This window comes from Amblyomma maculatum, chromosome 10, assembly GCF_055883805.1.
Source record: "Amblyomma maculatum isolate TAMU_Amacu chromosome 10, ASM5588380v1, whole genome shotgun sequence".
Lineage (NCBI taxonomy): Eukaryota > Metazoa > Arthropoda > Arachnida > Ixodida > Ixodidae > Amblyomma > Amblyomma maculatum.
The window spans coordinates 167,828,846-167,855,454 of NC_139353.1; the positions used below are offsets into that span (position 1 = coordinate 167,828,846).

Consider the following 26,609-nt stretch of genomic DNA (forward strand, 5'->3'; position numbering starts at 1 on the left):
GACGGTTGGGATCACTTCGAGCCAGGTTGAGTCTGGGTGACACATGATGGCTGCTTTGAACTGTCGGTGGAAGCTCTCTATCATCCCGTTGGCGCAGGGGTGGTAGTTGGTGATCCTCGAGCTCTCGAAACCGATAGTCAGCCTGAGCAGCCTGAAAAGGTGCGATTCAAACAGTTATCTGTGGTCGGTGGTGACGCGGCGAGGGGCACGAAGCCAGCATCCAGCTTGCAAAGAACGCCGAGGCGACCTCTTCCGCGGTGATCCCCTCTAGGGATCATGCCTCGGGCTATTGGGCATACCAGTCGATGGCGCTCAGGCAGTAGCGATAGGGTCCAGCTGGAGGAAAGGGCCTTATGATGTCAATGTGGACGTGTTGAAACTGACAAGAGGGCTGGGGTAACGCTCCGAGTGCATGGTGGGCCAGACATAGCGGTCGGCCACGAGGCATGTAGTACCGCTATGCCGGCATGGCTGAGATTATGCAGCTGTTTGAACAGGCCACGGCTATGGAAAAGGGGCACATAAGGCCTGCTACGTGCTATTGACATGTCGCAGTAGATAGGCGTTGTCAATCCAAGTATAGGGACTTGTTGCAGCCATAGTGAGTACCCACCCTTAAGAAGTTCTTGCAGTTCGACGCCCGTAGTCTGAGCCTCGGCGTGGACGTCTGCTGTTATCTGCGAAGCGCTGATAGCTGCTACACGTGAAAAAGCGTCGGCGATCCCGTCATTCCCGCTGACATGTTAGATGCGGGTGGTGAACTGGGCAATAAACGAGAGCTGGTTCTGCTAGACCGGCGGGAGTTTGTCGTGTCGTTGAGAGAAGGCATAGGTCAGAGGGTTATGGTCGGTGTAGATAGTGCTATGCTGTGCTTCGAGAATGTGGCGAAAGTGTTGAACTGCTTTGTATTTCACCGGACGTTCTCTGTAGTTAGCTGGCGAACTTGACGTGGCACGGACCGTGGTTTTGTTCGTGGGACTGGCCGCAGAAGGGGTCGTTTTCCGAGCTTGGAGTTTCTTCGAGAAGAATGCCAAGGGTGCCAGGTGTTGTCTACACGTTGCATAAGGGCGGCGCCCACGGCAAAGTTAGAGGTATCCGTGAAGAGCCACAAGGAAGCTTCTGGCACAGGATGGCAGAAAGTGTGGCGGCGCAGAGAGCAGCTTTGCATTCCTCGAAAAGCTGCTTTAAAGCCGGTGTCCATGTGACAGTTTGGTTTCCTCGCAGACCAGACAAGGTGTCATGGAGGGCAGCCTGGCTGCGTATGGCAAGAAACGCCTGTAAAAGTTCAGCATGCTGAGGAAACGGCGATGGCCTTTTGCAGTAGAGGGTTGGGGGTAATTTTGCAGGTCCGAGATGCGTTGAGGCAAACGCCGAGTTCCCTCTGATGAAACTTCATGGCCGAGGAATTTCACGACTGAAGCGCCGAGCATGCTCTTTGGGACGTTGACGAGTAGGCCGTGGTCGTCGAGGCGTTGGAAAAGCAGACGAAGGTGCGTGTGGTGTTCGTCGGCGTGGCGGGAAAACACCAAAATGTCGTCAAGGTAGAGGAAGAAAAGTCGAGGCCATGAACGACTTCATCGATTAAGCGTTGCTCAGGCCAAAGCTCATGAAGGTAAACTCTAACAAGCTGAAAGGAGCAATAATTGCAGTTTTCGGGACGTCGTCCGGGTTGACGGGCATCTACGTATAGGCCTTCACCAAGTCTAGCACGGAGAAAATGTGGCGGCCAAAAATATGATGGGTGAAGTCTTGTATGTAGTGAACGGGGTACCTGTCCGAAATGATGTGGGCGTTGAGGGTACCGTAGTCCCCACAGGGCCGCCAGCCTTCGGTCTTCATCGGGACAAGGTGAAGTGGCGAGGCTCATGACCATCGCAGCGTTGGGAGATTCCCTCACGGAACATGGCTTCGAACTCTGCTTTGGCTATGCGCATGCAGTCTGCAGCAAGGCGACGGGCGCGGCAGAAACCCGTTGCCTGGGGAGGTTCGGATGTAGTGCACAGTTGTATGCTGCACATCACGTGGCAACCCACTAGGGCGCGTAAACCGAAAAATTCGGCGAGGATGGCGTTGTACGGTTAATGATTTTCGACACCGAGTACTTTGATGCTAGGCTGGTGGGTAGTCGTTCGCTGTCCTGGCGAAGAATGTCCCGTTGTCGCGTCGATGAGACGGCCATGGCGGCAGTCAGGAAGGACGTTGTATTGAGCCAAAAAATCTCAACCTATGATTGGCTTGATGACGTAGCGGTGACAAAATTCCCATGAAGGTCACAGAGTAGGTTCTTAAACTGGACGTGCAGGCGGAGCGAGCCGTAAGTTTTGACTGTGGACCGGTTTGCCACTCTCAGCTCGAACAACGTAGGAGGATGGGTACTCTGAAGGTGGGCTCGTGGATAGCAGCAGATGTCGGAACCTCTGTCGACAAGGAACCGCTGTTTTGTAATTTAGTCGGTGACGAAAATGTGACGGCCTCCAGGTTGGCAGTTCACAGCCGTGTCTACGAGCTGCCGTTGGCGTTTCTCTTATGTCCAGCGGAGCAGGGTGGTCAGCATTATCGTACTCTGTCCCCGAAGCGTTGATGGTAGTAGCACCGGTCGTCGCCACCAGGCTGCTGCGATGGGGTGGTGTTACGCTCACGGCTTTGCGGGTGACGCTTCGCCAAGTGTTGATCCAGGCGGCATTGAAGGGAGCTAAGTAGTCGACTGATATTGTATATATGGCGCTCTAGCTCTGTGGTGTTGAGCGGTGCGGCGACAGCCAGGACGGTGGGCTCCAACTGCGGCAAAGAGACCTCCATGACGCGATCAGCGATGCCGGCTAGTTGGTCGAGAGGTAGAGTAAGCTGAGCCTGCAGAATTGCCTGGACGTGCGGTGGAAGTCGTTGAAGCCAAAGTGCTCGCACTAAGAAATCCTGGACTTCCATGTTGGCCGCGAGAGCACGCATGTGGCGGAGGAGCTGCGAAGGCTGACGCTCGGCAAGTTCTGCGGACTGTAGTTGTCGCACCTTCTGGTCTTCGAAGAGTGACAGGCGGCGGGTGAATTCAGTCTTGAGGTGTTTGTAAAGGTTGGCCGTTGGTGGGTTGACAAAGAATTCCCGGACCTCATAGGCGTAGCGGGCATCGAGGTGGGAGACGACATAATCGTAGCGCGTTCGGTCTTGCGTGATGTGTGCAAGGGAGAACTGGGCCTCGACTTGGGCGAATCATACTTCGGGCGAGTCAGGCCAAAACCGCGCAAAAAAGTGACACTGCAGGCATCGTGTGGGGGGAGCGTGCGGGATGCCGTCTGCAGGGGTTCTGACGTCCTCGGCGAAGCCGGCAGGATGCTGCTGCACGGAAGCGTTAAATGGACGAGCAAGAGCAACTGCTTCACGAACATGCCGTTCGTGAAGCTGTTGCTCTTTCTCGTCCATGGCGGTGCGTATTGTTCGTTGACCGGGTCACTAGACGTGGATTGTCGTTTGTGCCGAAGGACGAATTTCAACAAAAAAAAAAGTAACGACTGTAAATTCGACTAACAGTGGTAGCGGACGAGCATACTAACGCCACACTCGTCTCTGAAAAGGAGTGAAAAAGTAGCTCTTTCTAGCCGGGCAGCCTATTTCTGCCGCCCCCGTCGATGACGCATGCCTCGGGTGACGCAGCGGTGGCGCAGCGTTTTATCAATAAGGCGGCAGTCCAGCGTGTGCCCGTATTACGCTGGGACAGATGATAAAAAAGCAGAGGCTGCGCGGAAATATGCGCAGTGTGTGTCGCCACATACTTTTAACGCGTTTTGAAAACTTCCGAAATCTACTTCCCTGCTGCAGAATCTGAAATTCGCACGTCGAAAATATTTCCCGCGCACCAGGGACGAAAGCTTGTTCAAATATCTTGACTTTCAACGGAGTGATTTCAATGGATCTAACGCGCGTCACTGTCTGTGGCATCGGCTGAAGGAGGAATGCTGTCACTGCCTAGATAACTTCATTTCGAACAAAATAACAAAGCGCACAAAAGCAACACCTTAGATTACGTGGCATATTAATGCGAGAGCATTTCTCGGCTCACGAGTGTCCTGGACAGAGCCCGTGGGCAGAGCGTGTCCACATGATCTGACACTTAGGAACAAAGTCTAGTGTCCCCACCAGGACAAGCTTCGGTAACTCCGGCTAATTTCGGTTTCAAATGCACCGCTTGACGGGCCTCACCACCCCTATAAGTCAGCAGTAAGCACCAGGCAAAAACAACCACTGGTAAAAAATGAATACAAGTGGATGTACAGGACAAGGTTGACCGAATCATATCTCATAAATAGCACCAGTAATAGACACAAAAGACCGTGAGGCTATAAACAAGAGTGGCAGAGTAAATTCAAACACTGTAGCATAAATTGCTTAACAAAGCTTTTCCGAATGGCAAAGACTTAATATTCACTTGGTCACTGAATGAGTTATTCAGGAAGTTTGGTACAATAAAGCTCAAAATACAAAACACATAGTTAGTTCTGCACTTTGGTAACGCAAACCTACTCTGCAATCTGATGTCGTATGATGAGTGGCGACATATGTGATTGGAACATTTTGGGAAATAAATGAATCACCCTTTTTTACCGTTGATTTATAAAAACACATGCAAATCTGTAGTCAAATAATTTGCTGAAAGATACAATATTGTAATGTAGGTAAATGTGTCTAGTTGGCGAATCACACGACCCGCTGACAATTGCGTGAAGCATTTTGCTTAAATGTTCGCAGTTTTAAGACAGATACCGTAATACATTGGCCCAGACAAGGAGGCAATAGCTTAGGTGGTAATAAAATATTCCATAATATAAAGTAATTTTAGTTTTGATAGGTAGAATATGCCTGTTACGAGATGTTATTTTGATAATTCTAGAAAGCGTTATGCAAGGTTATTAACATGGGAATACCATGTCAGTATACTGCTGAACGTTACACCCAATGATTTGAACGTGTCCACGTACTCGATCACACGAACATTGATGTATAACGAAGGGCGACAACGTACTTCCTTTTTCTTAGGAATGAGGCGTACTTCTTTAGGTTTCTCTTTGTTTATGATTAATGAGTTGTCTGATGATCATGTGGCAAGCGATAAGAGCGTGTGGTTTGCAGTAACTGCCAAGTTTTGTACATGATTCGAAGAAAGCAATAGGCTGGTGTCATCTGCATATATAATCTATTTTGCAGGGGTACTGATATTAGGGATGTCATTTATATATATATATATATATATATATGATATGATATATATGATAAATTTCTTTTAGACGATCACTTTGCATGAGAATACTAGGACGTTTCTATATATATATATATATATATATATATATATATATATATATAGGGAGGGGGTTGAAGGTCGAATGGGTCCGGTAGGGCATAAGCGTAAAGTAGGTGACACACGGTGGAAAAAACAACACTTTATTCCGACGTTTCGGCCGGGGTCCGGCCTTTGTCAAGGACTGTAGAAAGAATCTGTTGGTTCCCATTTCTTATATACATGCACAATCGATGAACACGTGACCAGCTACTATCAACAAATAAACATCAAAATATCAAAAACAAGATTTCACACGCGTGATGTAATGGCGGTGCAAGGTATATAGACAGAATGACACCTGTGGCGCTTAGGTCATGAATCTTAATATGTTGCACAAAGAAAGGAAGATATATCGCTTAAAAGATTGTTGTCACTATCAGCGCACAAAACAAAATATCACGAGGTTATAATGGGTGGATTACATGTCACATTTAATCCTGCAATCAGGAGGGGGAGGGGGGGGGGGATTGATTAACTGAAATATCATTCTCATTGGTAGGCGACAGTAGCAGATAACACGTCAGTAGAATTTAACAGTGAAATATAACTGTGATTTAGCGCGGTTCACACACAAAAAAAGTAAACAGTCACTCACATCGCGGCATGGTGGCAAAACTCGATTTTGTGCTCAATGCTTTGGGGACAAAGAGAAGCAGTTAAAGAAGTTAATTGTTCGTTATTGGATAGGATTATTGGATAAGTTGTAATGATCAGTACATGTTACGGCAGGAAGCAATATGATCGTGAGAAACTGGCAAACATGAAAAAGATCAGTGCAAGTAAAACATGACATCCTGTGAGGGGCTTTGGGCTGTGACCGTAACAGCGCAAGCGAAGAGGCAAGCAGTGCAAAATGGAGGCAATGTCGATTAAACATAATATCTTTTGAGACGCTGCCAAAGGTGCTACCATTTAGTTAAAATGCTACGACGAGAGACAAGTTAGCTTGCCAATGTTTTCATTCAGACCACAAGAAACCGTGTTAAACTTGTGTATTAAAAATGATTCGCGAACTTCGCGTTCATGGTGGGTTCTGAAACCTGATTCCAATAAAGTTACTTGCATTTTTTCAAAGGGGTGCTTGGTAATGTTTGCATGCTTAGAGATAGGAAGGTTAGGGAGTGTATTACAATGAACTTTACGGTTATTAAATCGGTATCTGAAGGGTGTTTCGGTTTTGCCAATGTACTGAATTTTGCAGATAGAAGATTCAAGCATATAAATCACATCTGTATCGCATGAGAAGTTGCCTCGAATCTTTACATTAAAGTTCGATGCAGTGCTGAAAGCTTTCAGAGATGTAGTCATTTGTGCACAAACTTTGCACTGTGACTTGTTGCAAGTTGGCAGCCGATTGGTGCAGTGGGGCTAGTTTTAGACCAAGTTAAAATATCACTGTGGTTCTTGTTACGGCGATAGACAACACGGGGGGCTTGCTGATAAATTTCTTTTAGACGATCACTTTGCATGAGAATACTATGACGTTTCTTTAAAATGCCTGCAACGTTGGGGACCGAAGCTGAATGCGTTAGCACGAGATTGATTCGTGATTGGCCGGATAGTTCCTTTTCCGCTTTGAGGAGAGCTTTGCGATCAAGAAGGCTTACTCGTTCCACTGCATCATTTATTAGGCGCTCTGGATATTTGTGTTCCATTAGGGTGTTACGAAGGCTGGCAAAGTGAAATTCAAAATCGCGATCGTCTGAACATATCCGTTTAAAGCGGACGGCTTGTCCATATGGGATGCTAATCTTCTTCGATTGTGCATGTATATAAGAAATGGGAACCGACAGCTTCTTTCTACATTACTTGACAAAGGCCGGACCCCGGCCGAAACGTCGGAATAAAGTGTTGTTTTTTCCACCGTGTGTCACCTACTTTAAGTTTATGCCCTACCGGACCCCTTCAAGCTTCAACCCCCTCCCTATGCAACAACAATGGAATCCGGCAAGACCACCGCGAAAAACGTACTTCTGAAGTTCCCACGTCCTGATGTCTCCATTGTGATCGTAGGCGATTCCCACACCAAATACGTGTACCAGCACTTTGACCCTTCACCTGAATATTGCAGGATTAAGTGTGACATGTACTCCACCCATTCTAACCTCGTGATATTTTGTTTTGTGCGCTGATAGTGACAACAACCTTTTAAGCGATATATTTCCTTTCTTTGTGCAACATATTAACATGCATGACCTAAGCGCAACACGTGTCATTCTGTCTATATACCTTGCACCGCCATTACATCACGCGTGTGAAATCGTGTTTTTGATATTTTGATGTTTATTTGTTGATAGTATCTGGTCACGTGTTCTTCGATTGTGCATGTATATAAGAAATGGAAACCGACCGCTTCTTTCTACATTCCTTGACAAAGGCCGGACCCCGGCCGAAACGTCGGAATAAAGTGTTGTTTCTTCCACGGTGTGTCACCTACTTTAAGTTTATGCCCTACCGGACCCATTCGAGCTTCAACCCCCTCCCTATATGTATATATATATATATATATATATATATATATATATATATATATATATATATATATATATTTAAAGAGAGAGAGAGAGCGGAGAGTACGCTATATTTAAAGAAACATTTTATTGGACTGAACGTTTTGACAAGAAGCTGGCCTTCATCAGGAGTGCGAATGTACTCCTGATGAATGTCAGCCTCTGGCCGAAACGTCGAGTCCAATAAATGTTTCTTTAAATGAAGCGTACACTTCGCTCTATAGTTTATTAAGGCGGCCTAGTATGTTAAATGTTCTCGCATCCTATATATATATATATATAAATATATATATATATATATATATATATATATATATATATATATATATATATATAAATTGTGAAGAAGATGGGCCTCTTCGCTGGACGCTGACGAAGAGGAAGCAGTTGTGGAATTGCCATGGCGCAGATTGTGTTGGTCTTGGTCGCCAAGTTTCCCCGCGGACCTCGACGACGTCCTGGACGGACTTCTACATTTTGTGGAGGTATGACCTGATATCCTTGCCTCACGCTGGTGCTTCGCACCCGCACGCTCCCGGTAACTCGCATGGCTGACGACGAACACCCCCCGGCACCCCCGATGACCACGCCGGTTGCCTGCTCTGGCTCCTTACGCCAGCGAGACCCTGCGCTCTTCAGCGGGACTGACGACACAAACTGTGATGACTGGCTTGAGTTGTACGAGCGAGTGAGTTCCTACAATAAGTGGGACGATGCCACGAAGTTAACAAACGTCTACAATATATATATGTATATATATATATATATATATATATATATATATATATATATATATATATATATATATATATATATATATATATATATATATATATATATATATATATATATATATATAGAGCGAAGGGTACGCTTCATTTAAAGAAACATTTTATTAGACTCGACGTTTCGACCAGAAGCTGGCCTTCATCAGGAGTGTGAATGCAAGCAATGGGAGTAGGTTTTATATGCAAAGAGTGGAAAGAGAGACAGGTGCGCAGAGTACAATGGCATTGTAGTGATGGGTGGGGTAAAAAGCAGGTGCAGGCGGGGAGTGGAAGAAAGTGCAGGTGGGAAAAAAAAAAAAAAAAACGGCACATGGAAGGAAGCACAGTAATAGGTATGACCCCAGGCGACAAAAGCAGGAATTGTGTGACCTTCATTGTGTGTATGGTGGGGGAGGCTGACATTCCTTTGGGCCACCTGCAGTAAGCTTGACTTGGCCGTTTTGGGTGTGTTTGAGGAAGGAATTTACGGGGTAACTGAACTTTGAAGTGGAGAAAGAATACCAGGGCTCTCATTAATACCGGCATGCAGGGCATTAAATTTAAATATAAAGTACGATTCTCGCTGTTCCCGTTCTCGGTTGCTATGGAAGCCGCTTTGGAGCAGGAAAACTTTAAGTTTGTCGAATTTGTGACTTTTCTGTTGCAGATGTTTGGACAGGGGAAGGTGGGGGAGAGATTTGGTGTGTGCGCGATGGTTGTTGAAACGAATTCGAATTAACGAGGGATATCGCCAACTCAACAACTCAAATTTATATGAATTACTCCCATCAGATCCCACTGCCGAACACCACGAAATTATAACACAAACTCTAAAGCAACTCACCGAGAAAGGGGAAATACTACCACGAGTAAGAAAGGCACTAGAGGCAAACGCCCGTCCCCAGGGCGTTTCTACATGCTCCCGAAAGTGCACAAAGAAAATCAACCCGGTCGACCAATCGTATCCGGCATTGGCACCCTCACAGAACCAATATCTAACTACATCGATTCCCTCATCAAACATATCCCTCCCAAACATACATCTTACATGCGCGACACTAATCACTTCCTGAAAGAGTTATCTAAATTTACTGTCCCCAAAGGAGCCCTTTTAGTGACCCTTGACGTGGTGTCCCTCTACACAAACATTCCGCACGAGGACGGGATCCAAGCTCTGATCACATCATATGAAAAACACAAAGCCCCAAACTCCCCTAGCCCAACCGCCATCGCATCACTCTCTAATCTGGTTCTAAAACTCAATTCCTTCGAATTCAACAACTCGTATTACCTACAAATCAGTGGTACAGCCATGGGAACGAAAATGGCGCCAAACTATGCTAACATATTCATGGATCACATTGAATCTGACTTCCTACGCTCGTACCCAAAAAAACCAGCTTTTTATAAACGCCTCCTAGACGATATATTTATCATATGGACAGAAAACGAGCATGAACTCATCCAATTCATTACCTCATTTAACAACATACATCCTAACATCTCATTCACACATACCTACTCCTCCACTCAAATTAACTTCCTGGACGTATTAATTCAATTCGAAGACGGGGCACTAATCACCAATGTCTACAGAAAACCCACGGACAGACAACAATATCTTCATTTTAAAAGCTGCCACCCGCGCCACTGCAAAACATCAATTCCATACTCTCAGGCAATAAGATTCAAACGAATCTGCTCACGCTCAAAAGATTTCGAGGAAAATTCCAACCGTATGCGGGAGGTTCTGAAACACCAGCACTATCCGCCAACTATTATTGATGATGCCATCCAAAAAGCGGGATTAATTGATCGCAATGAAACATTTGGGGAAGACCGGCCGGCAGCACAAAATGAACACCGCTCAAACCTGATCTTAACTTTCGCAAACAACCTTCCGAACATCAACTAAATACTAAAAAAGCACTTTAACATCATCGAACAAAGTGATCGCCTCTCCAAAATGTTTTCTGTGGTTCCGCGGGTTACATACAGACGACCAAAAATTTACAAAATTATGTAGTACACTCTACTATCGATAAAGCAGATATTGTGGGTTGTATGCCGTGCGGGAAAAATAGGTGTCAAGTTTGCAAACACGTGCAAACAACGACCACGGCAAAGAGCACACACTCTGATTTTAAACACTCAATCCGCGGAAATTTGAATTGTGACTCCAGGAACGTGGTATATATGCTCGAGTGCGGCGAGTGTCAAATGCAATACATAGGGCAGACCGAGAACCCCTTCCGAATTCGTTTCAACAACCATCGCGCACACACCAAATCTCTCCCACACCTTCCCCTGTCCAAACATCTGCAACAGAAAAGTCACAAATTCGACAAACTTAAAGTTTTCCTGCTCCAGAGCGGCTTCCATAGCAACCGAGAACGGGAACAGCGAGAATCGTACTTTATATTTAAATTTAATGCCCTGCATGCCGGTATTAATGAGAGCCCTGGTATTCTTTCTCCACTTCAAAGTTCAGTTACCCCGTAAATTCCTTCCTCAAACACACCCAAAACGGCCAAGTCAAGCTTACTGCAGGTGGCCCAAAGGAATGTCAGCCTCCCCCACCATACACACAATGAAGGTCACACAATTCCTACTTTTGTCGCCTGGGGTCATACCTATTACAGTGCTTCCTTCCATGTGCCGTTTTTTTTTTTCCCACCTGCACTTTCTTCCACTCCCCGCCTGCACCTGCTTTTTACCCCACCCATCACTACAATGCCATTGTACTCTGCGCACCTGTCTCTCTTTCCACTCTTTGCATATAAAACCTACTCCCATTGCTTGCATTCACACTCCTGATGAAGGCCAGCTTCTGGTCGAAACGTCGAGTCTAATAAAATGTTTCTTTAAATGAAACATACCCTTCGCTCTATAATTTTTTAAGCGGCCAAGTACGTTAAATGTTCTCGCATCCTATATATATATATATATATATATATATATATATATATATATATATATATATATATATATATATATATATATACAATGTCGCAAAAGATTTACATCTTTATTTGTTCTTTTTTTTTCGACAGCTGCCAGCATGCGGCCTTATTAAAGACAGCCTTCGGGACTTTATCTGAGAGTTCGTTTCAGAAGAATTCCGCCGTTTGCTGACATCGTCCTAACACCCCAAGGTGGCGACGCTCGCGGACGTCGTCCATGAAGAAGTCAAGCAGGAACTAGGTGTTCCTCCATCGACGGCTATCCCTATTCTCCAAGAATTAGCACAGCTGAAGACGTCGACAGAATTACTTGAACAACGAAAGGCAACAAGGAATATGAAGGGAAAGTACGTTGTGCCCATAGAATTCTTGTATGACGAAATTACAATGCAAACAATGACTGGCCCCCCTCCGTGGGAATTCACGACTGTTACGGCAAACAGGACTACCCGACTTCGTCGTAAAGAAAAGCTGGGATCTCGATCTCTGGTTGATGTACTTCCAGGTACCTTTATTGCATATACGGACGCATCGAGTATAGAAAATGGAGACAGAACAGCAGCAACTAGCCCAACACACAGTGAACTAAAAGTACATAATGAATATGTATCAGAATACCTGCACTCGCTTGTGATGGAGCTTTATGCAATCCGCCATGCTATGGAGGCCATAAATAAAAACAAATTGGCTAGGGTTCAGCTTTAGTTAAGCCTGGAAATTGCGAAAGCAATGTCCGCTTGGCTGCGAAAAGTGTTTCGCTTGTGGTGCCTCCATCAGGTTAAACGGTAACACATCCGAAGTCTTCCATATAGCTATACTGAAGAAACCGGCGAGTAGGCGCTACCTTTATTCTCTACACCCCGATAACGCACATCATACCACACGCTGCAACACACACATCCATCACCGCAGCAAGGCCTGCAAGCTCTTTCAATTGTATGACGTCAATCGCTTGAAGCCTGCATGATATTTCAAAATTTAGAATCTCCTATGATAGAGTTAGGAAGCAAAGGCACACCGCAGGGCTCAGTGCTATCGCCTTTTCTATTCAACGTGGCAATGAGAGGCCTCCCAGGTAAACTTAACCAAATCAAGGGGCTAAATTTTAGCATGTATGCGGTCGATATTAACCTCTGGATTAACCATGGGAGCGATGCGAGTACGGAGGAACGCCTGCAAGCAGCGACCGACATCATTGTCGATTACGCGGCTAAAAGGGGACTTTCGTGCTCCCCGCATAAATCTGAGTTGTTCGTTTATAACCCGAAGTACCTCCGCTGCAAGAATAGCGGGGAGTTTCATATTCAGGTGGAGGGCAAACCGGTGCCAAAAGTAGATCAGATCAGGATTTTGGGGATGGTCATTCAATCCCACGGTCACAATGGAGAGGTCTTGAAAAAATTAGAAAGTTACGCGATGCAAACCCTCAGGCTCTTGAGGAGGGTCGCCACTAAAGGAAGAGGCCTCAAGGAGAGAAATTTGCTAAAACTAATCCAGGCATACGTAATAAGCAGAATCAGTTACGCCACTCCCTACCTGGAAATCAAGGCCGGCGAAAAAGAGAAGTTAGACTGCCTGATTCGAAGATGCGTTAAGAAGGCGCTAGGACTGCCCATGTGTACCTCGAGCGAACGACTGCTCGAACTCGGGGTGCATAACACGTGGGCAGAATTGGCGGAGTCAGTGCGAGTCTCCCAATTAGAGAGACTAAGCACGACCGAGACGGGCAGGGTAATCCTTGCAAAAGTAGGCCTCAACCCAGACAGGGGAGTTCAAAAAAAAGTCACAATTAATAGTGAAATCAGGAATGCCTTGGTAGTCCCCCCCTTCCCTAGGAATATGCATCCAGAATTTAATGTCGAAAGAAGGGCCAAACGAGCTGAAGCCCTAGAGCGACGGTTCAAGAACATGGGAGCAAAGGAAGTAGTCTATCAGAATAACGGCCTGTGGGGCGAGTTGGTGCAGTTGGTTCGGGCTGGTCGCTTCTAATGTCTTACTCTGCTGTTTTCGGTCCACACTGCATTTGCTATGAGATATGGCCTGCCTTCCGTTTTTAAAAAGGGAGAAAAAAAAGTGTTTTTTTTTTTTCTACTGTTTTTGATAGTTTATCTACTGATGTCAGAAATATCTTGTCTGATTTCCTGTTGGTGCTGCTCGGCGTTCACGTGTTGGGTTTGGAGCGGACTGTGGCGATGAGTGTGATGTTTGAGATGGACGTATAAATATGCCACCTTTCCGTTTAATAAATAGTTGGTAGTGTGCGCATGTGGTGTCCCCTTCTTGTCTGTGTTCGAAGTAGTCTATGTTGATGCGGCAAGTGGCAGAACAGGTGCGGCGGTAGCTTCGGTAGTCGATGGCCGAGGGGCACCGGTATCCGCGGCAGCCATCAGAGGCCGCAACATAGAGACTGCGGAGGAAGTTGCGATAGCGCTAGCTTGCGTAGGAACAGAAGCCAAGTTCATAATTAGCGACAGCAAAACTGCCATTCCAAATTTTGGGAAGGGACGGATATCGCCGGAGGCGGCCAAAATCCTCACCCAAAGAACAATAAATAGGAAAATTCAGTTGATTTGGACACCCGCTCACGCTGCCGTCCCTGGTAACGAGGCGGCTCACGAGCTAGCCCGAGCTCTCTACTTCCGGGTAGCCGTCGAGCCCCCCGAACACTGGGCATACGACGAGCGTCTGCAAAATTACGGGGAAATCATCGACCATTATAAATTGGGACGCAGACTGGTACCCCCGCCAGATGTTAGACTTAATAATAGAGAAGCTGTCGCGTGGAGGCGGCTACAAACTAATACGTTCATGAACCCGGTCTGGGCGTTTCACGCGCTACCAGACTTTAGGGACAATGATCTCTGCAAACACTGTGGGGCGAGAGGGAACCTCGACCACATAATTTGGGAGTGCCCACAATCTCCAGGGATAGGGCAAAATATTACAAGTAGAGAAGCCTGGGATACCCTGCTGCGAAGCGCGGACCCTGCGATCCAGCACCGCACCGTCCATCTGGCGGAAGAGGCCGCAAGAAGCCAAGGGCTACCTGCCAGCCTCTAATCCGCGGGCGCACGACTCCCCGTTTCCGATGGAATTAAAAGTTGTACAACCAACCAGCCGTTCGCAGGTGGTCGATCGGCCGTAGAGCGTAGCTGCGGCGCGACCAAGAGCCGACTTGGTCCCCCGTCTCTCGCTCTGGTATGACGTCAGTAGTCACGTGACCTACCACCGCCGCCGCTAGACCGTGGAGCGTAGCTACGGCGCGCCGAAGAGCCGACTTGATACCCCGTCTCTTATTTTTGTACGAAACTGAAGAGCGCAAACAGAAAATCCACAGAGAAGAAGAAGAGAACACAAGGACAGGCGCTAACTAACAACCTTGTGTTCTCTTCTTCTCTGTGGATTGCCTTCTGTTCGCGCTCTTCAGTTCCGTAAAAACTTGTGAACCAACTAGGCCCAACCGAAATTTTATTGAAGTACCCTGTCTCTCGCTCTGGTATGACGTCAGTTGTCCCATGATCGACCACCGACCGTGAAGGGTAGGCTCCGGTACGGCGAAACCTGGCGTAGTATTGCTTTCGCAATAATAGATTCCATAACAGAAGCCCACATCTATACAGACTCCTTAGCCGCCATAAAACAACTGAAGTGACAAAGCACTATGTGTAACCAAGGAGAACCACGCACTCAATAAAAAACAAAGATACGCATCCGTATACAATAGACACAAGACAATGCTGAGAACGCTGAGCAGAGAAAATTTGACAACCTCACACACGAAGTTCCAAACACTATTGCACCCCTTACCAGGATCCCTTTTGATGCCCGCTCAGCTGTTCCCATCTTAGCATCATATTTAAGGAAAAGTACACTGATGAGCTGATGAGCCTTTGTAGGTTAAGTTGTCCCACACGTGCCCAAAAACCAGCATGCAATATCAAACATAGGGATCCCTTGGTATCTTGCCAGAATGATGTTGTGTATAAGATCCCGCTTTCGTGTGGTAGACACTACATCGGCCAAACTGGAAGATGTCTGAACGTTCGGCTGCAAGAGCACTCTAGAAAGGTATTGCCATAGACAGACAGCTAGCTGCGCATTGCAAAAAGTGTGACAGCGAGACACCTTGCCAGCCTTTGTTCGACAAAACTATTGCTTTGTATCGCCACCGTACCAGCCTAACTAGGGAGATTGTGGAAGCATCGCAGATAGCACGATCAGGGGATGAATGCGTCGGCAAACCGTCGGTGGCTCTATCAAAAACTGAGCTGGATTTCTTAGCTTAGGCGGCACGTGCAGATATTTTTCCTTCTTTCTTTGTGATTCTGAAGTGTATATATATATATATGCTCCGCAACCGCAATAAACATTTGTTGAAAGTGCGCTATTGTCCTGTTCCCTCCTCGTCCTTTGTGATTTTGAGCGCTTCGCTGTATTGAAAGTACACTTGCCCTGATTTTCCCGTGCACATTCCCCCTCCCTCGTAACTTAACGAGATTGGAGGAGGTTTCCCTTAGAAGGATAAGAGCTGGGGCGGCCCTTACCCCATCGGTAATATGCTGATGGAATCTCAAGAAGACATCGCACCCACCACATGCCGAAGTGTTCCACACCAGCTGCAGAAGGGGATGTTCGCCGTGCTGTGGACTTGTGCAGGGACAAGGATACCAAATTCTCAGATTCTGCAGGAAGTGGGATTAACCACATCAAGGGAAGAAGACTCTCCCAAATGGCTCACCGACAACGATAAGAGCAGGAGCCTTCTCCAGTTCCTCACGGAAAAGAATTTACATGGATTTTTATAATGTGCCTTATGGCAAGCTTGCTTAACAAAATTAAGAAAGAAGCACAACAAGGAGCACCAGAAAGAAGCACTAGAGAAGAAGTCAACCGAAAATCTCTCTATAGATACGTGGAATTTACAAACGTTTTGCCCTCCGTTGATACAACCCAGTCTATGGTTTTGTCCTCACATGAAGAGTTAGATAAGTTGGAATCCATTGCTGAAGGCCTTGCGGCGGGCTTACAAGCTCGCACTACCTTTTCCTCAGCCCGATTTAAGTTTGGTACAAACTTCACTAAAGTATCGATATCTGAATTATTGTCTTTAGTAGATTGCCTGCAGTCGGCTTCCTCTGGTCTTGACTTCGTATAAGTTGCCATGCTGAACATACTATGAAAGACTTTGCCTCAGGCCTATTCCAGATTGTGTATTGGTCTTTAGAAAAAGCCTGAATTTCACAAGCTTCGAAAACAGCGAAAATAATTTTGCTGCGACCAGGCGAAGTGTTTTGATCTCGACAATATTCGGCCAATTGCTATCACTTCAAATTTAGTTAAGCTTATAGAACGTTTAGTCTACTCTCATCTCACGGATTATGTTCTATTTGTTCATCACTTTAGCGAGGCTAAGATAAGATTCCGACAGGGATACTCGATTTGGAGCGCGCACGTAGATTTGGAGAGCCGTATTAGGGTTGCCATGATACAAGAGGTTTCAGCTCTAGTTACTTTGGATATTACCAAGGCATACGACAGCGTAGAATACAGCATTTTGCTTCATAAGAACCGCAATGTTTGGCGAGCAAAACGACGATTGCGTATTTTGAAGAACTGCCGGAATGCGCAGGACAGTATTCGTTCTCTGAACTCTCAAAGTCGTTAGAAAAGTCGACTACTCCACTTAAAACCGACGTCAACCCGGACCTCCTGCCTCATCAAAAACGCTGCTTAGAGACCATTATCGACTCTTTCCAAGACTGTTTCGCAACGACCTCGAGTTTTAGACAGACGCCCCTCACAAAACACCGAATTATAGTCGACGAAAACCAGAGACCATTGTGCCAGTCGCCTTATCGGGTCTCTCCGAAGGAGCGGGATGCTATTCACCGGCAAGTTCAGGAAATGCTCCAGGACGACGTGATCCGGCCGTCGACGAGCTCATGGGCGTTGCCTGTTGTCCTAGGGGCGAAAAAGGGACTCTACGGGTCTGCGTTGATTACCGGCGCTTAAACAAAGTTACCAAAAAAGACGTTTATCCTCTACCACGCATTGATGACTCCCTAAACCGTCTGTGTCACGCCAAATACTTCTCATCGCTTAATTTACGCAGTGGTTATTGGCAGATAGAGGTGGACGAACGCGACCGGGAGAAGACCGCCTTTATTATCCCGGACGGTTTGCACGAATTCAGGGTGCTCCCTTTTGGCCTATGCTCGGCTCCTGCGACCTCCCAGCGGATGATGAATACTGTGCTTTCTGACCTGAAATGACAGTCTTGCCTGGTGTATCTGGATGACGTCATTTTCTCCGATACCTTTGAGGAATACAATACAATACAATAATAAGTTTATTTCCAGGTTCAACTGGAGGGTTTCCCGGATAAAAGCTGCCTTCGCAGCTTGACAGTGTCCAGGAAACCCTTACAAGCAGCAGCAGACGAGTGGTGAAGGAAATCTCCAAATCTGTCATATGTACAGGTGCCCCAAAAGTAATACGGAGCACGCGAGCTGTGGCCGAACTAGAAAAAACTGCATGCCAACGCACTCTATCAGCAGATGCGCGGCAAAGAGCGAGGGTACGCCGGCACATCCGGCTGACCCATCTCGATAACTTGATGCTCGCGTTATCGCCGCCACGAGCGAAGCTGCGCTGCTACCATCAAAGCTCGCCAGGGGCACTGTCAATACATCATGCAAGGGATTGTTGCTTGTCCGTGCCGTGTGGAAAGTTGGCGTTCGGCAGCTCGCGCTATTTTGCTCTCTCAGGAATGCCATTATTTTTAGCCTGCGTAACCACCGTGGTTCGCTCTTCGCTTCGCGACAAGTTTGAGACAGTGAAACCGAGCAAAATTCACGAAGGACGCAGACAGGGAAAACGAGACACAGGCGTTGATCCAACAACGGGTCGTCGTCTTCTGATCGTGTTCCCTTTCTTCGTCCGTCGTAGAGTTCGCGCTGTTTTTATTCTGATGAACAACCAACTGACTCATGTGTTCTGCGAGTTTTTGCACGAGCTATAGAATACAATCGCTCATCTATCGCTTTGGCATGTGTGGTCAACGTTTTTTGGCTCAAGGAAGCGCATTAAGAAAAATAGCATGCTCGTGTTGTCTTTAAAAGTAGGAGTATATAAGGATCACTCCACTCGGCACAAATTTGCTTTATTACAGTAGAGAAAAAGAGGATAAACACAAAACGAAGTTCCCTCTCATTTAGTCGTCTGCGATCGGCTATATTCTTCAAATATGCAAGGAGAATAGGGCAACAGGATGGAGACGATTAAAAAAACTTCTAAAGACAACTTTTATGCAAACTCACAGTTTAATAACAGGTGAAGCTCCCGCTTACGTTAATGACATCGGTCATACGCCGAAGAAGGGACTCATATAAAGAGTCGACGTATCCGTTACTCTCGCCTCCCAGAGGACACCTGGACCCATGTGGTGATTGATACGAGACAGATTACTTTTCAAAGCTCCCTAAACGTTCTCAATGGTGTTCATATTGGCACGTTTTAGAATCCACTCGAATAGCTACACACGCTATACTTCAAGCAAGACTTTCACAACTCGCTCAGTGTGGATGGGGCTATAGTCTTGCTGCAGGAGGATTGCTCCATCTTTAAACGGCCTGTCCAGCTATTACGGGACAAGATAGTGGTCGAGGACATCGCAGTAGCTGGCTCCGTTAAACTTTGATGGCAGTCTAATAAGAGGGCAGAGACGACCTCAACTCACAGCCCCCCAGACGTTCACGGCACAACGACCACTGCTGATTATTTGCGTCGCGAAGTCGGGCAGGTATCTATGTGCGAAATAATAATACGCTGACCAGCTCCTACATAATTCGTGATTAAAAAAAAGGCATTCTCCTCAAAACCATGATGATCAGGCCACAGAGAAAGAGAAAAAATGTTTCGGCTTATAGAGCGTAAGCAATTGCTGCAAGAGGACTAGCGAAGAAAAACAGTTTCATTTCTCTACTTTTACTTGCCCATGCCTTACTGTTGTTTAGAACGCTGTGCTGTTCACTTCACACAAATCAATCTTATTCGGACATGCCGGCAATTACAAGGACGCCAAACACGCCGCTGCAGGTCTCATCTTAAGAAGAAGTTGGTTCATCTGTAAATATGATTTGTCGCCAGTCATCCGCAGTCCATTTCTCGTCGGTGCGAGCAAATGCTAGGCGCTGTGCCTTCTGTATTGCCGTCAAATACGTCTTCTGCGCCGTCACATATCTACTTAATCCGGCTTGCTGGAGACGGTTCCGAATGGGCCCAGACTTTTGTCTAGGCCGAGGACATCTGGAATTTTGTTTGCGCTCTGAAAAGGATCCACACTGCAGAAGCGACGTTCAGTTTGTCAGCCTCAGCCGAAGTGCACCACTCGTGACCTGGACGTAAAGCTTCGCCAAGGCGGCCTTCATCCCTGTGAGCTTGCATTTGCGATTCACTGCAGTCATCGACCTTCCAGTCCTGCGGCATATTTCTCGTTACGATACACCCAGAGCGCATAGAATTTCGCGTCTAATATCCAGTGGAACTCTGGGCGACATTTTTAGTGGAATGGGAATTTCCACAATGTTCGTTTATAAATACGTGCTTGTGGGCGTTTTTTTTTTTTTTTGCAAAAGGTGTCTAGCCTTCTCATCAATTATTAAGATGACATCATGAACGAAGCCAGCTACTGCGAGGCGCTTGGCCGCTATCTCGTCCCATATGACTTGGATGACCCTTTTAACGATAATGTATTCTTCTAGCAGTAACACTGTGGTCTCGTCCACATTGTGCGAGTCATAAAAGTCTTGCTGGAAGAACGGGCTGTGCTGTTTGTGGAGTGAACGCCAACGGACGCTGATACGAACATAAGTGAGGTCGTTTGATGAACGTTGGAAAGCAATCAACCTCGTATCAGCCGTAGAACTCGTCCATATGACATTTGGGTGGGAGGCTATCAAGAAGATGTGGGACAACCTCCGAAAGCTATGTCGACTTCTCGTGCGAATCTCTTCCGGCTCTTCGTTTACGTCGTAAACCCACTGGGGGCTTTACCGGTTGTGAAACTTGAGTTTGCATAACATGGCACATTTTGATGTTATTTTTTACAACTCTTTCCTTTCTGCCACTCATTTCTACCTTTATATGGTTAACTTATTGTTCTCCAGTGTAACAAAATCAATTTGCGTTGAATAAATCGGTCTTGAAATATTAGCCCACTTCCTATGCCATTGAGGACCTATTTGCATTAAAGACAGCAAATGCATGCTATTGTGTTTTGTATTTTATGCGTTGACTAAAAGCGAAACAAAATTTCACCGCACTTCCCAAAGCGTTGCACGAACGTTTATGCTCGTCAGCGCCCAAACTCGCAGCCAAGTGAGGCTGTTACGTAGATAAAGATAATGCAGTTCTCGACAAAGCATTAAGCACACAGTGCAAACATTTCTGCACGGCACGGACGAACAACAAACCGTGCGGTATTGAAAGCGCCTCTGGTGGGCAGGGATGCTAGCAGCGCAGCTTCGCACTTTGAGGCGATAACGCGAGCATCAAGTTATCCAGATGGGTCAGCCGGATGTGCCGACGCCCCTTCGCTCTTTGCCGCGCATCTGCTGATAGAGTGCGTTGGCATGCAGTTTTTTCGAGTTCGGCCACAGCTCGCGTGCTCCGTATTACTTTTGGGGCACCTGTACAGTAGTCACATCCAATAACAAAACATTAAATACACACGGAAATTCACAATAAGCTTTAAAGTAAATGGCACAAAGAGAAAAACAGTAGAAATGCGCAGTTTTTAAGGGAAAAATGTCAACTGGGCAAACATTCAGCAATCTACAAACAGAACCATAAAATCTCATTTGAACAAAATATTTGCGCAGCTCGGCTTTTGTGTATCCTATTGTATTTTGATAAGTGTTTAAAACATGGGGCAGGTTGTAAGATAGCATTTGTAATTTATAATCAGTGCGAAAACGTGGTACATTCCATGCATTAGTACTTCTTGTGTGCGTCTCCAAAGATGCTAAGGAAGAATAATATTCGGCAACGGATGCCTTCGAAAAATACATGATTTGTAGTAACATATAATTATACAATTGATCAACACGGATAATATTATGGGCTTGGAATGCATATTTGGAGGTAGTCGCATAATCAACATTAGCTATTATTCTAACAATTTTCTTTTGCAATACGAGAAGCTTATTTATGTTTGCCTTGGTCATTGTGGCCCACACTAAACGACAGTAGTTAAGGTGAGAAAAAAATAATGCGTAATAAACTTGTAGTTTACACTTCATAGGTAGAGTTGCACGACATCGCGAGAGGGCCCCACAGGCAGAAGAGAGTTTTTTGCAGATATGTTCAACGTGAGAATTCCAGTTTAAATGAGATGAAAAATATACACCAAGGGATTTATGTTCCTCAACAATTTCTATTTGTTGGTTTTCAAACTTCAGTACACAGTTTGGTGTTGTCGGCTTGTTTCTTGCGCGAAATATTACAGCCTTCGACTTTGTAGGATTTATCTTTAATTTATTCATCCTTGACCACCTAGATAATCTATCCAGTAGGTTTTTACCTTTCACTATTACATCATTGAGATTATGGCCTGAAAGAAGTAATGTGCTATCATCGACGTAAATTACAAAATGAGTAGAAGGCTCTATAGTTACAATGTCATTTTTATAGGTATTAAACAAAAGGGGTCCAAGTACGCTCCCTTGCGGGACACCACAGCTAATAGGTAAAGGGGATGAAAGTTCATCATCTACAGATACTGACTGGCTTCTGTTTTGGAGGTAATCTTCAAGCAGTCTGAGTGGTTTACCACGGATTCCGTACATTTGAAGTTTATAAGCAAGAATCGCATGATTTAAGCAGTCAAATGCCTTACTAAAATCAAGGAAAAGGCCCACCGTATACAAGTTGTCATTAATATTGTTCAAGATAATTTCTTTCATTGCTAATAAGGCTGTTTCTGCTAATTTGCCTGTTCTGAAACCAAACTGCGACTCAGATATTACCTTATGTTTATCAAAAAACTTCGTTATTCTTGAAGAGATAACCTTTTCCAGTCCCTTAGAAAACACGGGGAGCACCGAAATCGGCCTATAGTTTCCTGGTAAGTTTCGGTCGCCCCCTTTATAAATTACTGACACTTTTGCAGTTTTCATTCCGTTGGGAAAAACCCCGGATTCAAGTGCCAGATTATAGATATGAGAAAGCAGGGGACAAATTATAGATATGACATATTTCAACGGTGTCATCTGCATGGCGTTTATATCTAAGGCTTTGCTATTACTAATTCCCATATACACGTTGTAAACTTCACTTGCATCAGTTGGCTCGAAGAATATAGTTTCGCTAACCTGACTAGGATAACCGGCGATAAGGGTGCCTGTAGGATCTTGAGATGAAGTAACACTATTAAGAAAATGTTTGTTGAAGTGTTGTGCGAGTGCTCTTCCCCTTACTTCGTTTCCACTGACAAGCATCGTTTTCGTAGCATGGTTATTTACACGGCGACCAAGGACATCATTTAAAGCTTTCCAGGTAATATCAGGTCTACTTGAACTGACGTTAGAAAAGAGCCGCTGATAATATATATTTTTATCTTTCCGTAGCTCCGCGTTCAATCGGTTCCTTAACTTTTTGAAAGAAAGCAGCGCATCTTCTGTGCGTGTTCGAAGGAACATTTGATACCGGCAATTTTTGTCCTTTATCATTTTGAACAATTATTTTGTTACCCATGGTTTTCTTATCTTTTTGGGAGGGGTGTGTACTTCCAGCGGAAAGTGCTTCGAATAAAAACGAAGGAAATGGTGAAAAAATAGGTCGTACGCATCATTGACGCTCGTTTTCTGCAACACACAACCTGAGGCACCTCCGGCACCTCCCGAGGCACACCTGAGGCACCTCCGTACCGTTCTCGAAGCCATTCGTTCAGCCGGTCTGTCCCTTAAGCCAGAAAAGTGCCATTTTGGTTTTCAAGAGCTGAAGTTTCTGGGTCCCATTGTGAGTGCCAAGGGCGTTAGCCCAGACCCCGACAAGACAGCCGCCGTAGCTGCTTTCCCCCTTCCAACCTACAAGCGAAGCGTGCGTCGTTTTCTGGGTCTTTGTGCCTACTATCGGCGTTTTGTGAAGAACTTCTCGCGGATAGCTGAGCCTCTAACTTGCCTCACAAAAAATTACGAACCGTTCTGCTGGCGCCAAGAACAACAACGGTTATTTTAGAAACTACGAACTCATCTACAAAGTGCACCTATACTTGGTCTTTTTTCTGAAGAACAGCGCGACTTGGACAAAGACGGAAGGAAGACAACACGGACAGGCGCTGACTTGCAACTGAAGTTTATTGCTCGGAACGTGGTAATATATATATCAGGCTCTAAACAACAAGAGAAAACACAGAAGCGATACACATTTGATTAAACACTTGAAAACTCGTGTGATGCCACCACGTCACTTCCCTGTAGCTAGATATCTAAGTTCCTTTGCTGACAACGCCGGCTGCTGACACAGGCGTCATTTGACCATGCGATTTGTGCGGCCTCAATAATTTCACGGGTTATCTTGTCCCGATGCCTATTTAATACTTTGAGATCAAGAAATCTTATCTCATTATCTTGAGGTACTTCATGAGTCAACGTGAGCGGGTGAAGGCACTGAACAAAAATATCTTGAACCTGGCGCATGACGGAATCAAACCCTTTGTCATCGGTATGTAACAAAACAAGAAAGTCATCAACAAACCGAAAACACTGCAAATATTTCGATCCTTCTAAAAGTCGTTGGAGCATTCTGTCTTTTTTTTGCGAGTAATAGATCACTGAGCACGGGCGCTACACATGAGCCAATGCACACTCCTTTTTTCTGCAGGTAAAGTTCACCATCCCATGTCGCATAAGTTGATTTTATATACACTTGTAGTAATTCTAAGAAGCCAGCGACGGAGAGGCCTGCCTCGTTTTGGAAGGCGTCAACTCCGTACTTGTCAATACATTCTTCGATGCACGAAAACAGCTCGTCATGCGGCAGTGAATAATAAATATCTTTGACGTCAAATGAGCAAGCCATGAGAGTTTTGTTCTTTTGGGTTTCTAAAACCTGGATTACATCCTGTGACTTTTTCACCAGAAATGGATTGTCTATGGTCAATGAATTTAAAATTTTCTTAAGAAATACAGCTACAGTTTTTTGCCATGTGCCGTTTTCGGATACTATAACCCGGAAGGGACATTCCGGTTTGTGCGTCTTCGCACTGAAGAATAGCTGCAGACTGAGTCGTTTACATTTGTCGATAGAATTTTTCTAGGCATAAAGGTTATGCTTTTCACATAGTTTCTTGGCTTTAGCCTTGACTTTAGCCAAGGAGACCTTCTTTTCAACACTAAAGCATGACAGTACGGCTTCGCGACCCTTAGTTGCATAAAGATGCGACGGGATCACTAGGAAACCTCCTTCTTTGTCAGCCATAAGCAAACGCAGCGAATGTTCTTTCAAGTAGGACACAGTTCTCCGGACAGGAACAGAATTCACAGGAACCTTACACCGTAGCAATGCATCGACTCCTTCGGACACACACCTGTTTGATTCGGCCACGGGTGCCAAACTGGATACCTGTCTCACCATGCCCAGCTGTTCTGCTCGTGACCTTCTGGGTGCGGTGGCGAACTTCGGTCCCTGGGAAAGGACACGACGCACATCGGTGGGCAGTGAAACGTGTGGATGACGTTTTCCGCCTTGCGCTTCTTTTCCGACTGTGAGGCTCGGAGCTGAAGAAGTGTCTGCTGCCAAAGGAAGTCAGCGGTAGAGTTGGCCAGGTCAGAGTATTCTTTCCATTTCTTCCTTGCTTGGGCCGGGGCCCAAACGGCGTGAAGCTGGAGATAAATGCAGTGCCGGTAAAACCGAGCTTGTCTTTTCCATTCTGATTTCAGGATCTGGCATATTTGTGAGCAGTGACCTTGCGATGGCTGGAAACCCCCAAACAACTGCAGAATTTGTCTTGGAAAGCGCCTTTCCCTTACGACGAAGGCAAGGGTTCGAGCTTGGCACAAGGCGATGGCGACGTAGGTGACAAGAGCACAAGGATGGACAGACAAACAGTTAATAGGGCCCGAAGTACTAGAAATGAAAGTTGTTAGAACTGATGCTTGGGCGAGTTGGTATGCCATTTTCTGAAGAACAGCGCGACTTGGACAAGGACGGAAGGAAGACAACACGGACAGGCGCTGACTTGCAACTGAAGTTTATTGCTCGGAACGTGGTAATATATATATCAGGCTCCAAACAACAAGAGAAAACATAGGAGCGATACACATTTGATTAAGCACTTGAAAACTCGTGTGATACCACCACGTCACTTCCCTGTAGCTAGATATCTAAGTTCCTTTGCTGACAACGCCAAGGACGGGCTGCTGACACAGGCGTCATTTGACCATGCGATTTGTGCGGCCTCAATAATTTCACGGGTTATCTTGTCCCGATGCCTATTTCACACTTTTGTTTTTTGGAAATAAGGCTGGCAGTCGTTACGGCAGTCGTTACCACGCCCGTTAGCCGCTTGTTCGCCCCAGCCATCCGACACTACCGATGTTCCTGTTGCTCTGATCGCCCAAAAGTTAGCGCCGATGACGGCGTCTTTCAAAGAGGGGGAGTAATGCCGCATTCCTAATCACTCTTGTGGCACCGTCATGCGGCCGGACTGGATTTCCGACGTTTTAGCGGGCCTTAGTCATGCTATGGAGCCGGTGTTCGTCTTCCTCGCTCGAGCTCTCGCCAGCCTTGCCGCGTCCCAGTGCCACATGACTGTTATTAAACCTACTTTTCTAACCTACGTTGGCTACTCTGGCTGTTTCACGGTGACAATACATATATGTATATATATTATCACCAACACACGTAGCAAACAGAAGAACAACCGAGCTGCCCTTTTTTTAATCAAGCGAAGCTCGAGACAGACGAGGACGACGCTCAGCCACGCGCCAAGACTACAGTGGGAAGTGTGATGAGCGGCATGCAGCGCCTACGGGGCGCGTTG

General features: G+C 46.0%; 1 pseudogene; it reads right to left on the reverse strand.

Moving 5' to 3' along the window:
* Positions 1-2,456: 2,456 nt before the first annotated feature.
* LOC146177877 (uncharacterized) lies at positions 2,457-8,385 on the reverse strand (annotated as a pseudogene).
* Positions 8,386-26,609: the final 18,224 nt, after the last annotated feature.